We start from the raw sequence: 12,368 nt of genomic DNA on the forward strand, positions 1-12,368 counted from the left end.
ATTCTCCTGCCTCAGCCTCCCGAGTAGCTGGGACTACAGGCGCCCGCCACCTCGCCCGGCTAGTTTTTTGTATTTTTTAGTAGAGACGGGGTTTCACGGTGTTAGCCAGCATGGTCTTGATCTCCTGACCTCGTGATCCGCCCGTCTCGGCCTCCCAAAGTGCTGGGATTACAGGCTTGAGCCACCGCGCCCGGCCGACCAGATTTCTCTTACCACAACCTTGTCATTAAGTTGGTGGTTTTAATTCCTTTGTAAGAATTTGATTAGGCTTTTCGTACCACAGAGTTACAAGTCCCCTAGTGTTCATTTTTCATTAGACTCTCTCCTTACAATTCTGAAGTACTATTATAACTCACGTTCTTTTGCTCCCCGACTTCCAACACAATCTTTTCATCCTCTTTCTGTAGTTCAGTTCACCTCCCTATCCCTAATTCTCTAATTGTTTTCTTCCCCTTTTATGTATAAGCCCCAGGAAAAAAATTCTGGTTTAGGTATGAGAATGAGTTTCTGTTATTGCTCTGCCTATGATGATCAGTGCATTCTTACCCTGAGTAGTGTTGTTTCCTCATCTACCATAGGGATCGAAACAGCCTATGATGCCAATCAGAGACAGTTATTAAATGCAGATGAAATAACACATGTGAAAGCTACTTATCTGTAATCTACAAAGTAAGAGAACACTAAGATCTAAATCAGACTCGATTCAAGAATTGGCTCTGCCATTTATGAGTTATTGACCATGGGCAAGTTAATTACCCCTCTAAGCCTCACTTTCCTCATCTGTAAAGACAGTAATAATACCTACTGTATCAGGTTTTGTGAGAATTCCTTAACATAATCCATGTTAAGCACTTATCATAGTGCTTAGCACATAGTTAAGGCTCAAAAATGTTAACATAATTGTTTTTTGAGGGAAAGATATATTCCTATTCCAGGCAGCCACAGGCCTTGTATGTAAATTATTGGGAAGTGGTGCAGGATGGGTTATCTGAAATTGGAGGGGAAGTTATAATACAAAATATGAATGGATGTGGCTCATAACATGTGGTAAAGTGAGAGAGCCGGAAAATGTCTGAGGTGTGTGCATGTACACTTTGTGTGTCCTAGGCAGCTCATTTTAGTTGAGTGAAATTTTCTGTGCACGCCTACTATTTCTCAGGTGAAATCACGCATAAGCAAAAGTGAAATTTGCATTATGCTCAAAGTGTTCCCTAATATCAATCATGCAGGAAAAAAAACTCCCATTTTTCAAAACAATCATTACAGCAGAATTGACTATATTTATTCTCATACTATGAACTCATGAAAAATGTTATCTGAGGTAGAATTGTAGTCACTATCTACAAAGCCTGTGTTACTCTTCAATATCCTATCAGTCCAAAGTGTTTCCCTAGTCAGAGCTGTCCTTTACCTGTCAGTATTGAGCCACTATGCAACATGATTTAAAGCATTTCTTAGCTGTAGCCTTGATCGTTTCGTCAGCTTTCCCTGCTGGGGACAGCTTGATTCAAAGAGCCATGCCACACTTGTTTAGATTGCCAGTTGATCCCCTGTCCCCAAATGTCCATTCCAAGAAAGGAGTAAAATGTCTTGTAATCAATAACACTGTCATATCATTCCATTTTTTTCAATAACCAAATATTTATAATAAGCATGTACTGAATGCAAGGCAACCTAGGAGAAACAAGCCAAAACCACCTCTAACCCATCATAGTAAGAGAGAGTAATTCAATCAGTTAAACTCAGTCATTAGAAAGGGAGTAAAATATAACACATGTAAACATAGATATAACAGAAGATGGAACACAAAACACCCTAAGAAAATGCAGAAAGAAGAAGGGGAGACCAGGAAAAATTTAATGGCAGTGGTCAGCAAACCTTAAGGATGAGGTAGATTTTGAATATGAGGGAGAGACTTTCTAATTACACCATGTATCAAGAAAAAGAGGCAGGAATGGAAACTGTAAAGCATAAAGAAGAAGCTTAGGCCATATATTAAGATATATGACTCAAAAGATAAGTTACACACTGGACATTAAATTTCTTATAATGGGAAGTGGGAAATCTACTCACAATTTTTAGCCAGAAGACTGTAGCATGAATTATGAATGGGCAAAGGGAGCCCAGTTGGCTTTTAGAATCCAGGCTTTGAATAAGTTAAGAGAATTGAGTCTTTGGAATGCTAGGCCAGAGCAGCAGGAGGGCTTTCCCCACCCACAATCCCCGGCTTTGTGTCCAAGATTGATATTCATGGCTCTGCTTCATGCAGTGGTCCCCAACCTTTTTGGCACCAGGGACTGGTTGCATGGAAGACAATTTTTCCAAGGCAGGAGTAGGGGGGTTGGGGGGATGGATCAGAATGAAACTGTTCCCCTTCAGATCATCAGGCATTAGTTAGATTGTCATAAGGAACACACAACCTAGATCCCTCACACGTGCAGTTCACAATGGGGTTCAACTTCTGTGAGAATCTAATGATGCTGCTGGTCTGACAGGAGGCAGAGCTCAGGCAGTGATGCTTACTGGTCTACTGCTCACCTCCTGCTGTGCAGCCCAGTTCCTAAAAGGCTGCCAACCAGTACTGAACCATGGCCCAGGGGTTGGGGGACCCCCTGGCTTAAGGGATACTAACTATGTCATTTGGTGTGGCCAATTGTATAAACGGTGAAATAAAGAAAAATTACTTGCATAATGAGGAAAAGTATTTTTTTAGAAACAAAGAAGACAGAGAATCAAGTGGCATCTAATACTACACTAATAATGAGATGTCAGAGAATTGTTACCAGAGCATTAAATCTAGTGATTAGAATAACATGATTGGCAAAGTTAAATAATATTGCTCTAAATTACATCTAAATATCTGACACAAAGAATTTTTAATAATCAAGAAAATGCACACAAATGTTCCTAAAACCAAGCTCTTGAACAAATGTTGATACAAAATCTAAGACAAGCTTAAGAAACAAGAAACTCACATTTCATTCAGCTCAGATCTTACATTATCAAGTACAGAGAGACAATATTTCACAAACTGCGTTTGCATTTTAGAAAATATATTGAGCATTAAAACTACCACAAGTTTCTTCTAACCAAATTAACAAACCTAGTTAATATACTTTGTACACATGATCCTGTATCAAAATGCCACAAATTTAACCAAAGTATAATTTCTTCATGTAGCTGGAAAGTCAATTTTTAAGTGCTTACATGTCAAATTAAATAAGTGAAAATACATACACAAACTTAAACTCTAAAAAGAAAGAAATTTTAAAATACTGAATTGCTTACATTAGAAATATCCTATATGATTAATGATCAAAAGACCATATGATAACCTACCTCACTATATTCTCTTCAAAAAATATTTATACAATTCAACTAAGCTGTTATTTAAAAGGCTAGAATTTTTTTTTTAAGCAGTCTGGCTCTGTCGCCCTGGCTGCAGTGTAATGGCACAATCACAGCTCACTGCAGTCTCAGTCTCCTAGGATCAAGCCATCCTCCTTGCCTTAGTCTCTTGAATAGCTGAGACTAAAGGCATGCACTACCATGCCAAGCTAATTTGTTTTTTGTTTTTTGTTTTTTTGGTAGAGACAAGGTCTCACTATGATGCCCAGGCTGGCCTTGAACTCGTGGGTTCAAGTAATCCTCCCGCCTCAGCCTCCCAAAGTGCTGGGATTACAGGCATAAGTAACAGAACCTGGCCAAAAGTCTAAAGTGTAATGAGTTCATTTTCGTCACTTTAAAACACCAAGGTTCACACCTACCTTGATGATTCAATGACAAATGACATCACTGAAAAGTAAACTAAAAAGGAGACTTCTCTATACAATTTATGTCAGAACTATTTACATAGAAATGAGACTAAGCAGCGTTATCTCCTCCATAGTCATTTCCTCTTATATACAATTTAAGTTATATTGAAAAAAAAAATTGTTTCCAAGTCTAGTTGCTGAAAAACGGAAAACTCTTTTATAACTCAAGGTACGGCAGACACAAGGGTATCTTACTAAAGGTGTGGACAGGTGGATCAGGGAACAAAATATTTTACATACCATTCCAAGAACATATATGGAGATTTATACTCCACATTAATACTGCCATTTGCCTTAGAGTCTGGCCACTAAAGCTGACCAAAGCTTTATAGCAAGGGTAAGAATACACCAGGCCATAAGCATCTTGAGGAACCTCACCTATTTATGCTACAAAAAAAGCTGTATACAATATTTCTGTGGGTAGTTAAAATTTGTGTAAATTGATAATACTCTTTACAGCATAGAAAGGTCTTAAGAAATAATAGAGACATTAAAAGAAAATCAACACATCCAAGAATATATTTCAAAAAAGGATCAAAACAGCCATAACCATGGCACCTAAACTCAAGAACCTACTACATTTCCCAAGACCAAAACAGTGACTTAACCAGTTATTTACTTTTGCTTTCTCTCTAGTCTGTGATACAATGTTATTAGCTCTTATTTGTTTTTAAATAGCCCTGCACTTAATTACTAGTAACAGAATAACAAAAAAGTTCCTTCTGAATAAGATTAAACGTAACAAATCAATAAGAACTACTTATAGATCTTTATATATCATGCATTATATGTTTGTCACTAACTCAAGTTTGATATTTAAAACATCATAATTACAAAATTGAATATTTTGAAAGAGTTGTTTCTTAAAAGCTTCCATTAATTGACTATTTAAACATTTACAAGTTCCATTAATATACATGGGCTTTAAAAAAAAACTTTAAATACACATATTCAACTGCATTTTAGGTCCCAAGCAAAATGTTTACACAGAAATTTGGCAGTGTTAAATCTGTGGACTCAAAGCCAATAACAACCTAAGAAGTCTAAACCTGGCTAATAAGCAAATTTTCATAGTACAACTAACATTGTATAAACANTTCTGAATAAGATTAAACGTAACAAATCAATAAGAACTACTTATAGATCTTTATATATCATGCATTATATGTTTGTCACTAACTCAAGTTTGATATTTAAAACATCATAATTACAAAATTGAATATTTTGAAAGAGTTGTTTCTTAAAAGCTTCCATTAATTGACTATTTAAACATTTACAAGTTCCATTAATATACATGGGCTTTAAAAAAAAACTTTAAATACACATATTCAACTGCATTTTAGGTCCCAAGCAAAATGTTTACACAGAAATTTGGCAGTGTTAAATCTGTGGACTCAAAGCCAATAACAACCTAAGAAGTCTAAACCTGGCTAATAAGCAAATTTTCATAGTACAACTAACATTGTATAAACAATCCAAAGCAGTTAATATTTATAAGATAATCAATGTTTTGCATATAAGGTTAAGTTCAAAGCAATTTTTTTAAACATTTGATATATTATGCCCACGGATTCCTAATTTGTAATACTCAACAGACCTCTGCTTAGCTATAATACGAGGGGAAAAATTATTCTCTTAAACACCATGACCTAAAGGAAAGAAATCCTCTGAATCTCCACCTCTGTAAGCCAGAAGACAGGAAGCAAGACCCTGTGGAGACTGGGTTACCACTAATTTCACCAAGTTCAGAATCCACTTGGAATACCAAATGGGAAGTTAAAAAGCAATTAAACGGCTTACTTGGACTAAAAGTATTGCTACATGTTTCAAGGTCTACAAATACCCTTTATAATAATTATGCCTTTGAGAGCCCTCCTTAGCAAAGAAAATATTAACAAACTCAAATTTACCTACCCACACAGTCCAGGAAATACTCCTCTAAGCAATCGTCCAGGCAATACTGAGAGGCCATTCCACTCAGTTTACTTATGTGCCAAGTGACCTTTGGCACAGTGTCAGAAAGGGTGGGACTCTAAGCGTCAGTTTCGGCATTGTACTGTACAGAACACAATTTCTGATTTGGTTTCTCTAGGGCGTTAACTAAGATTTCCTCCTCTTGTTAAGTAAGTAAACGTAGCTACTTACTACACTTCCAACTCTTGCCTAAGATTAATTTTTTTTTTTAAGTTTTAAGTGGTGCAAATAATACTGGCTAGCACTGACTGAAAGCTTACTGTGTGGTCTAAATTAACGCTATATAGATAGACACCATTATTAGTCCCATTTTAGAGAGGCAGAATGTGAAAAACAGTGGTTAATAAGTAACTTATGGGAATTTCAGATACAGAAATACGGTCAACTGAGCTCATGAAGACTTCCCACTACAGACACTAAGAAAAGAAGAAATTAAGTGTAACAAAATTAAATACATAGCTTTACTTGCAATAAAGATAATTCCCTGATGCCAAACCAAAGCCAGAACCGATGGCCAAAATGGTAAGCACAAAAGCATACACTGTCAGCTGCGGCCAACACTGGAGCTATGGGGATAATCACTGGAGTCTCTTTAGCACTTAAGTATAGATTGAAATTGGTAACAAGATGCCCCTTGAAGGAGAAAGAACGGAAGAAAGTGCTCCCTCAAGAGAGAAAGAGCACTCTGCTGGATTTCCAGCCCCATTTAGGACAACTCTAAAGCAGTCCTGATACTTATGCAGGGACAGAAGGGGAGGCCCTGGGCACACATGAGGTATAATGTTGGTACTGAGATGCTTCCAGAAAACCAGGGCTGTCTTCAAAGGTCTAACCTCATAGTTAAAAAGTGGTGGTAGGGTCAGGGGAGGAGAAATTCACTGATAGTCATATTAAGACTTCAAGGGAGCTTGTCTCAGAATCGGGGTGAAGAGGACAGGAGAAATGCTATAAATGCTGTAAGAAATTAAAATCCTAAACCTATGGCACAACAGTTTCGAAATTTGAATCTTATTTGTATGAGAATCTCCTTGGTAAAAAAATTAAGAATCTCCAATCTAAGGAATTAGGTCCTGGGCCAGTGAAATCTCTAAAGTATCTAGAAGAAACAAACACAAAACTACTTTAAAGTGATGATAGATAAACAAAGCCCCACGGGATTTCTTTGGGTAGAAAAACCAAACCAACCAAACAAACCAAAACAAACCAAAACAAAACAAAAAACAATCCCCACTGAAGATGAGCTTATAAATTTAGAGATTACAAAATATGTGAGAAAATGATTTACTGTGATTATTAACAAATATGCCAAACAGAAAATTGACTGCTCAACTAATTTTTAATATGAAGATACCAAAAAAGTATATTTAAATTATTAAAGAAATGGAGAAAGAAAAAAGAGCCTATAAAGAACATAAAACTAAAAAATTTGTATATTTTATAAAACCAAATTATATTTGCGTAAAGATATGGCACAGGCTAGGTACGGTGGTTCACACCCGCAATCCCAGCTCTTTAAGAGGCCAAGGTGGGAGGATCCCTTAAGTCCAGGAAGTCAAAAGCAGCCTAGGCAACATACCAAGACCCCATCTCCACAAAAAGTTCAGCAATCAGCCAAGCATGGTGGTGCACACCAGCAGTCCTAGCTGCTCAAGAGGCTGAGGCAGGAAGACTGCTTGAGCCCCGGAGTGAGCTATGATCACGCCACTGTATTCCAGCCTGTGTGACTGAGCAGGACCCATCTCTTGAATCTATTTCTTATTTGGAATAAAAAAGTGCTGCTTGTTGCCAGTGCAGTATTCTTGGGGCAAATGGGAAATGGGTTTAAAAAAAAAAAAAAAAAAGTACATTCTCTGTATACGGCACTCAGAGTTTTCATCAGGTTTCTATAACTTTAAAAGGGAAAAGCATCACTATAAATAGAATTTTTAAAATGTATTGAGAAAAGCAATAGTCAATGTCAGAAGTCAATTGTCTGGCAGAACCTATTCTACATCCACTTTTGTTCTCTACCATCTCTCAAGCTCCTGACCACTGTATGTTGCAACTCTTTATTCCTGAAAATTCTGACCCATCCCCTGGGCCATTCCTTCCCATCTCCAGCATCTCTGCAAAAGAAGATTGAATGGAAACTGTGACATGCCACCCACATCTCCTTTCAGGACTGAAGGACTGATTCCCCAACTGCTGCAGTGCTGCCTGCAGACAACCTTCAACCGTCAGCTCTTTCAGGATGGCCTCACCTCACCCAGTATCACACTCCCTTCCCAGGGAAGCCCACAACCAAAGATTGGTTGACATGTAGAAGACAAAGCCTTGGTCCCCTTTCTCCAACTGGGGACAATGGTGAGGAGACATCTCACCGTACCCAGCCTGTGCCATTAGAGCACCACCCCACAGGGTCAGCCCAACATCTTATTTGAGACTACACGGCAGCCCAACATCCCCCTTGGCCCAACAGTGTTTCCTTCCTTTCCTTCATCCACAGCGGCTGACCCAAGAGCACTTTCTTTTTTTTCTTTTCTTTTTTTTGTGGGGGATGGAGTTTCACTCTGCCGCCCAGGCTGGAGCGCAGTGGCACAATCTTGGCTCACTGCAGCCTCCACCTCCCGGGTTAAAGTGATTCTCCTGCCTCAGCTTCCTGAATAGCTGGAACTACAGGTATGCGCCACTATTCCTGGCTAATTTTTTGTGTTTTCAATAGAGATGGGTTTCACCATGTTGACCAGGCTGGTCTCGAAATGCTGACCTCAGGTGATCTGCTGGCCTCGGCCTCCCAAAGTGCTGGGATTACAGGCGTGAGCCACCATGCCTGGCCCCCAAGAACACTTTCTAATAAACTTTCCAGAACATTAATTTCCATCTCATAATCTGCTTTCTGGAGAACCCAAACTGTAACAGAAGGACATCAGGGAAACAAGCAAACAAACAAACATGGCAGGACACTGAAACCGAAGGGAGTAAGAAGAGGATAATAATATTAAGTCTTGAAACCAATGGAGAGAACAGCAGAAAGTACTAATATAATTTCCCTGGTGAGAAAATTAGTATTAAAAGTAGCAGGAAGAAAACCCTCCAAAATGAAGAATGTAATCAAAATAAACGCTATAATCATAAAATTCCAACCCAACATTTCAAGGTATCACTAAACTTGAAACCAGAAAGAAATCTGAGAGTGTCAATTCCAATCCCTGTCATTTTTAAGATACTGTCTCTTAAAAATGGTCCATAGGTCTGCCAAATGCCAAAAAATGTTGCTGCTTGGAAATAGACAGTTTCCTAATAATAAGTTAACAGGTACAGTTAGTTAATACCTTGCTGTTAAACAAAATTCTGATATACCTTTGGCTCCTGAATTATCTAGCAGTAAAGATGTTAATGAAGTCTTATGAAAGGCTAATCCGGCACAGGCTGATATATGACAAATCATTGTCCAAATACTAATTTCAAAAATGGCATGGACTGAAACCATCCATAGTCATTCATATGCATACACAGGATATCAATGATGTGGGACAATTCTAAGCAAAGCTCATGAGGTATTTGCTGATTCCTTCAGTTTTCTACTATATAGGGCAGTTTACCAGAAATAGACACATGAAATATTATATATTTGAAATGTGACAGATTTGGTTACTGTACCTTTTTCCAAAGCTCTTGAAGGAAGCTGGAAATTGCACACACACACATCTTTACTGGTAACCTTGCCCTACATTCCCATACTTTGTAACTACAAATATAGAGGCAGACAAAATAGGCTGTAACATAACCTGTCAGCTAAGATCATCAGATCCAAAATGATGTGAGGTCACTTACATAAACTGTTAGGACAACCAAGCAGAATTGATCAACAATGTCACAATCCATTCATCTTGGAAGTATAAGCAAAATTTCACTTTCAGTTCCTGTATTGTTCAACCCCAATTCCTCATCGGTCCTTTATTCTTTCTTCTCATAAGATCCACTATCTGCTTTGTCTTCTCTAAACCAATCCTTCTTCTCCTAACTTTAAAACCTTTTTCAGTGGGAGCAAGAAACCCAAAAGAAGTTTCTAAAGAAATACTCTAAACTACATATTGTCAAATTTCAATTACATACATGCTAAGCTAGTTAAATTCGTATGGCTAAAATGACTAACCAAATGCTTTAACAACTTACCTGGAGAGGGACAGGAGATGTAATATGACTCATCTTTGGGAGAATCATATCTAACTACAATTACAGTCATGCAAACGTGCATGGCATGTAAATGACGGGAATTTGTTAAAATATTCAATGAGTCAGTATGGGCTGAAGCTATTGTTTGGCTGTAGAGCTAGGATTAAAGGTAGAAAAAACAAAAAAAGGGGGCCAGGCACAGTGGCTCATGCCTGTAATCCCAGCACTTTGGGAGGCAGAGGCGAGTGGATCACCTGAGGTCAGGAGTTCAAGGGGCAACATGGTGAAACCCCGACTCTACTAAAAATACAAAAATCAGCTGGGCACAGTGGCATGTGCCTGTAATCCCAGCTACTTGGCAGGTGGAGGCAGCAGAATCGCTTAAGCCTGGGAGGCAGAAAGTTGCAGGGAGCAGAGATCGCACCATTATACTTCAGCCTGGGTGACAGCACGAGACTCTGTCTCCAAAAAAAAGAAAAAACAAAGAAAAAAACAAAAATGAAATGGACACTTTTGGCATGAATAAATATAAATAGCAGGACCAATAGTATACGTTCTTTCCATAAGTTATTTAGAAGAGTGAGACCATAAATTAAGTGTACAGATGGCATTAGTAATCTAAGTCAGGAAAATATTGATTTGAGAAAGATGAACTGCAAAATTATGTAACAGCGAATATAAATGAACAAAATGGTAGTTTTGCCTTAAATTGGCAATGTTTAGGAATGCATTAAGGGAAACACCACACACATTAATTTGATTACGGATTTTAAATGTCATTTTCAACCTAGAAATCACTGTATAGCTCCGATAAGACACGATCTTATTTGGCAATTTCAGTTAAAAAGCCAGCAAGACACAAAAAAATTGGGGGGAAAAGTGATTTCTCATTTCCATTCATGTCCTATAACTAAAGATGAGTTGTAAAGTGTCAAGACCTCAGTACAAGGAAACCAAAAGCTTGTGTTTGTGCACCAAGTCTGCCACTTAATAGCTCTATAACCTTTGGTGAGTAACTTAACCTCTCTCAGCCTCCACTTCCTCACCTGTAAAATGAGACCAGTGAGACCAATTTGCACAGTCTCATTCAGATCCAATACCCCAGAACATTTTCCTAACTCAAATTTAAAAGGAGAAAGCCTATTTAATTAGATTTTGGCTAGAAGACAGTAACTAGCAGTTTTACACTTTTCAACATAAAATTTCTGAAAAAAGAAATAACCAAATAGTCACAAAACCTAATGACGAATAAGGAAAAATTATGAGTCACTATGAGGACATCTGCAATTCACCTTACAAATTGTTGAGTAACAATATTTATAGAGCCTCCCATTTCTGTTGAAACTTTCCCATTTAAATACAGAATCTGCTAAAACACAATAGGTACAAAGAATCGAAGCAGGGAAAATGAAAGCTTTTGGCATGTAGTATCAATATTTCCCATAATTATTAAGATTTTACTTAGACTTTCCTCATTTCACCTGGCTCAAATGGAACTCCTGTCCTCTGTAATTAACTTGCTGAGTGCATATCAAGAGTCTCATATTCTACCAAATGAGCTAGCTGGACATGTTGGTGAATGCATATCAAAAGAATTGTCTAGAAGGTCCTTGTAAAACAGCATTTTTAAACTTACAATGTTGTCCTCAAAGCCTGTCCTTTCCACAAAAGTTAAACTCTAAAAAAAAAAATGACAGGACTACTTCAGCTTATTAAAAACGTGAGTACTTCTGGGTTCTTAAGTGCCATTTAGAAAAAAAAAAGGCATTTCTCACAGAAGTATCAATCCTTTCTGCAGTGTTTTTACCTTAACTCTGAAATACTGTCAGGAAATTATCACATTAGCTAGGTAGCGAGACTTAACCTCTCCTACCTGTAATCATGTGCTATATAGCAATGGGAAGGAAGCGAGGAAGGAAGGAAGAGAAAGGGGCAAATCAGTAAATACAAAAAAGGAACTGTGAATGCTGATAAGGTGTCCTCTTATCAAAAAATCAGGGGAAATGTCCAAGTTTAATTCCAAAGGATGTACCTATTGAAACACTGCAAAACATCATCATATATATGTATATATACACATAAACATACATATATACATACATACATACTTACATATAAGTTAATTACTGAGCAAGCAGCCTTGACAAGTCAGGAAGCATTACAATACACAGAAATGTTCTCATTCATAGGTGGGAACTGAACAATAAGATCACTTGGACTCGGGAAGGGGAACATCACACACCGGGGCCTATCATGGGGGAGGGGGGAGGGGGGAGGGATTGCATTGGGGAGTTTTACATGATATATGATGAATTAATGGGTGCTGACGAGTTGATGGGTGCAGCACCCCAACATGCACAAATATACATATGTTAACAAACCTGCACGTTATGCACATGTACCCTAGAACTTAAAGTATAATAA

At 37.9% G+C, this 12,368-nt stretch overlaps 1 protein-coding gene across 5 annotated transcripts in view; it reads right to left on the minus strand.

Annotated features, from left to right (window-relative positions):
• EPS8 (EGFR pathway substrate 8, signaling adaptor) overlaps window positions 1-12,368 on the minus strand; it is a 181,941-nt gene that overhangs the window by 95,944 nt on the left and 73,629 nt on the right. Inside the window, exon 1 of one of the 5 annotated variants that reach the window (XM_017873722.1) lies at window positions 5,730-5,772. The exons of 3 other annotated variants lie outside the window; for them this stretch is intronic. The gene's annotated coding sequence lies outside the window, so the exon portion shown is untranslated. Of the gene's footprint in view, window positions 1-5,729; window positions 5,871-12,368 lie in introns of those variants that run through there. One more of the 5 variants, XM_017873742.1, reaches the window with a different exon arrangement.

This window comes from Rhinopithecus bieti, unplaced genomic scaffold (assembly GCF_001698545.2).
Source record: "Rhinopithecus bieti isolate Rb0 unplaced genomic scaffold, ASM169854v2 scaffold_110, whole genome shotgun sequence".
NCBI classification, from domain to species: Eukaryota; Metazoa; Chordata; class Mammalia; order Primates; family Cercopithecidae; genus Rhinopithecus; species Rhinopithecus bieti.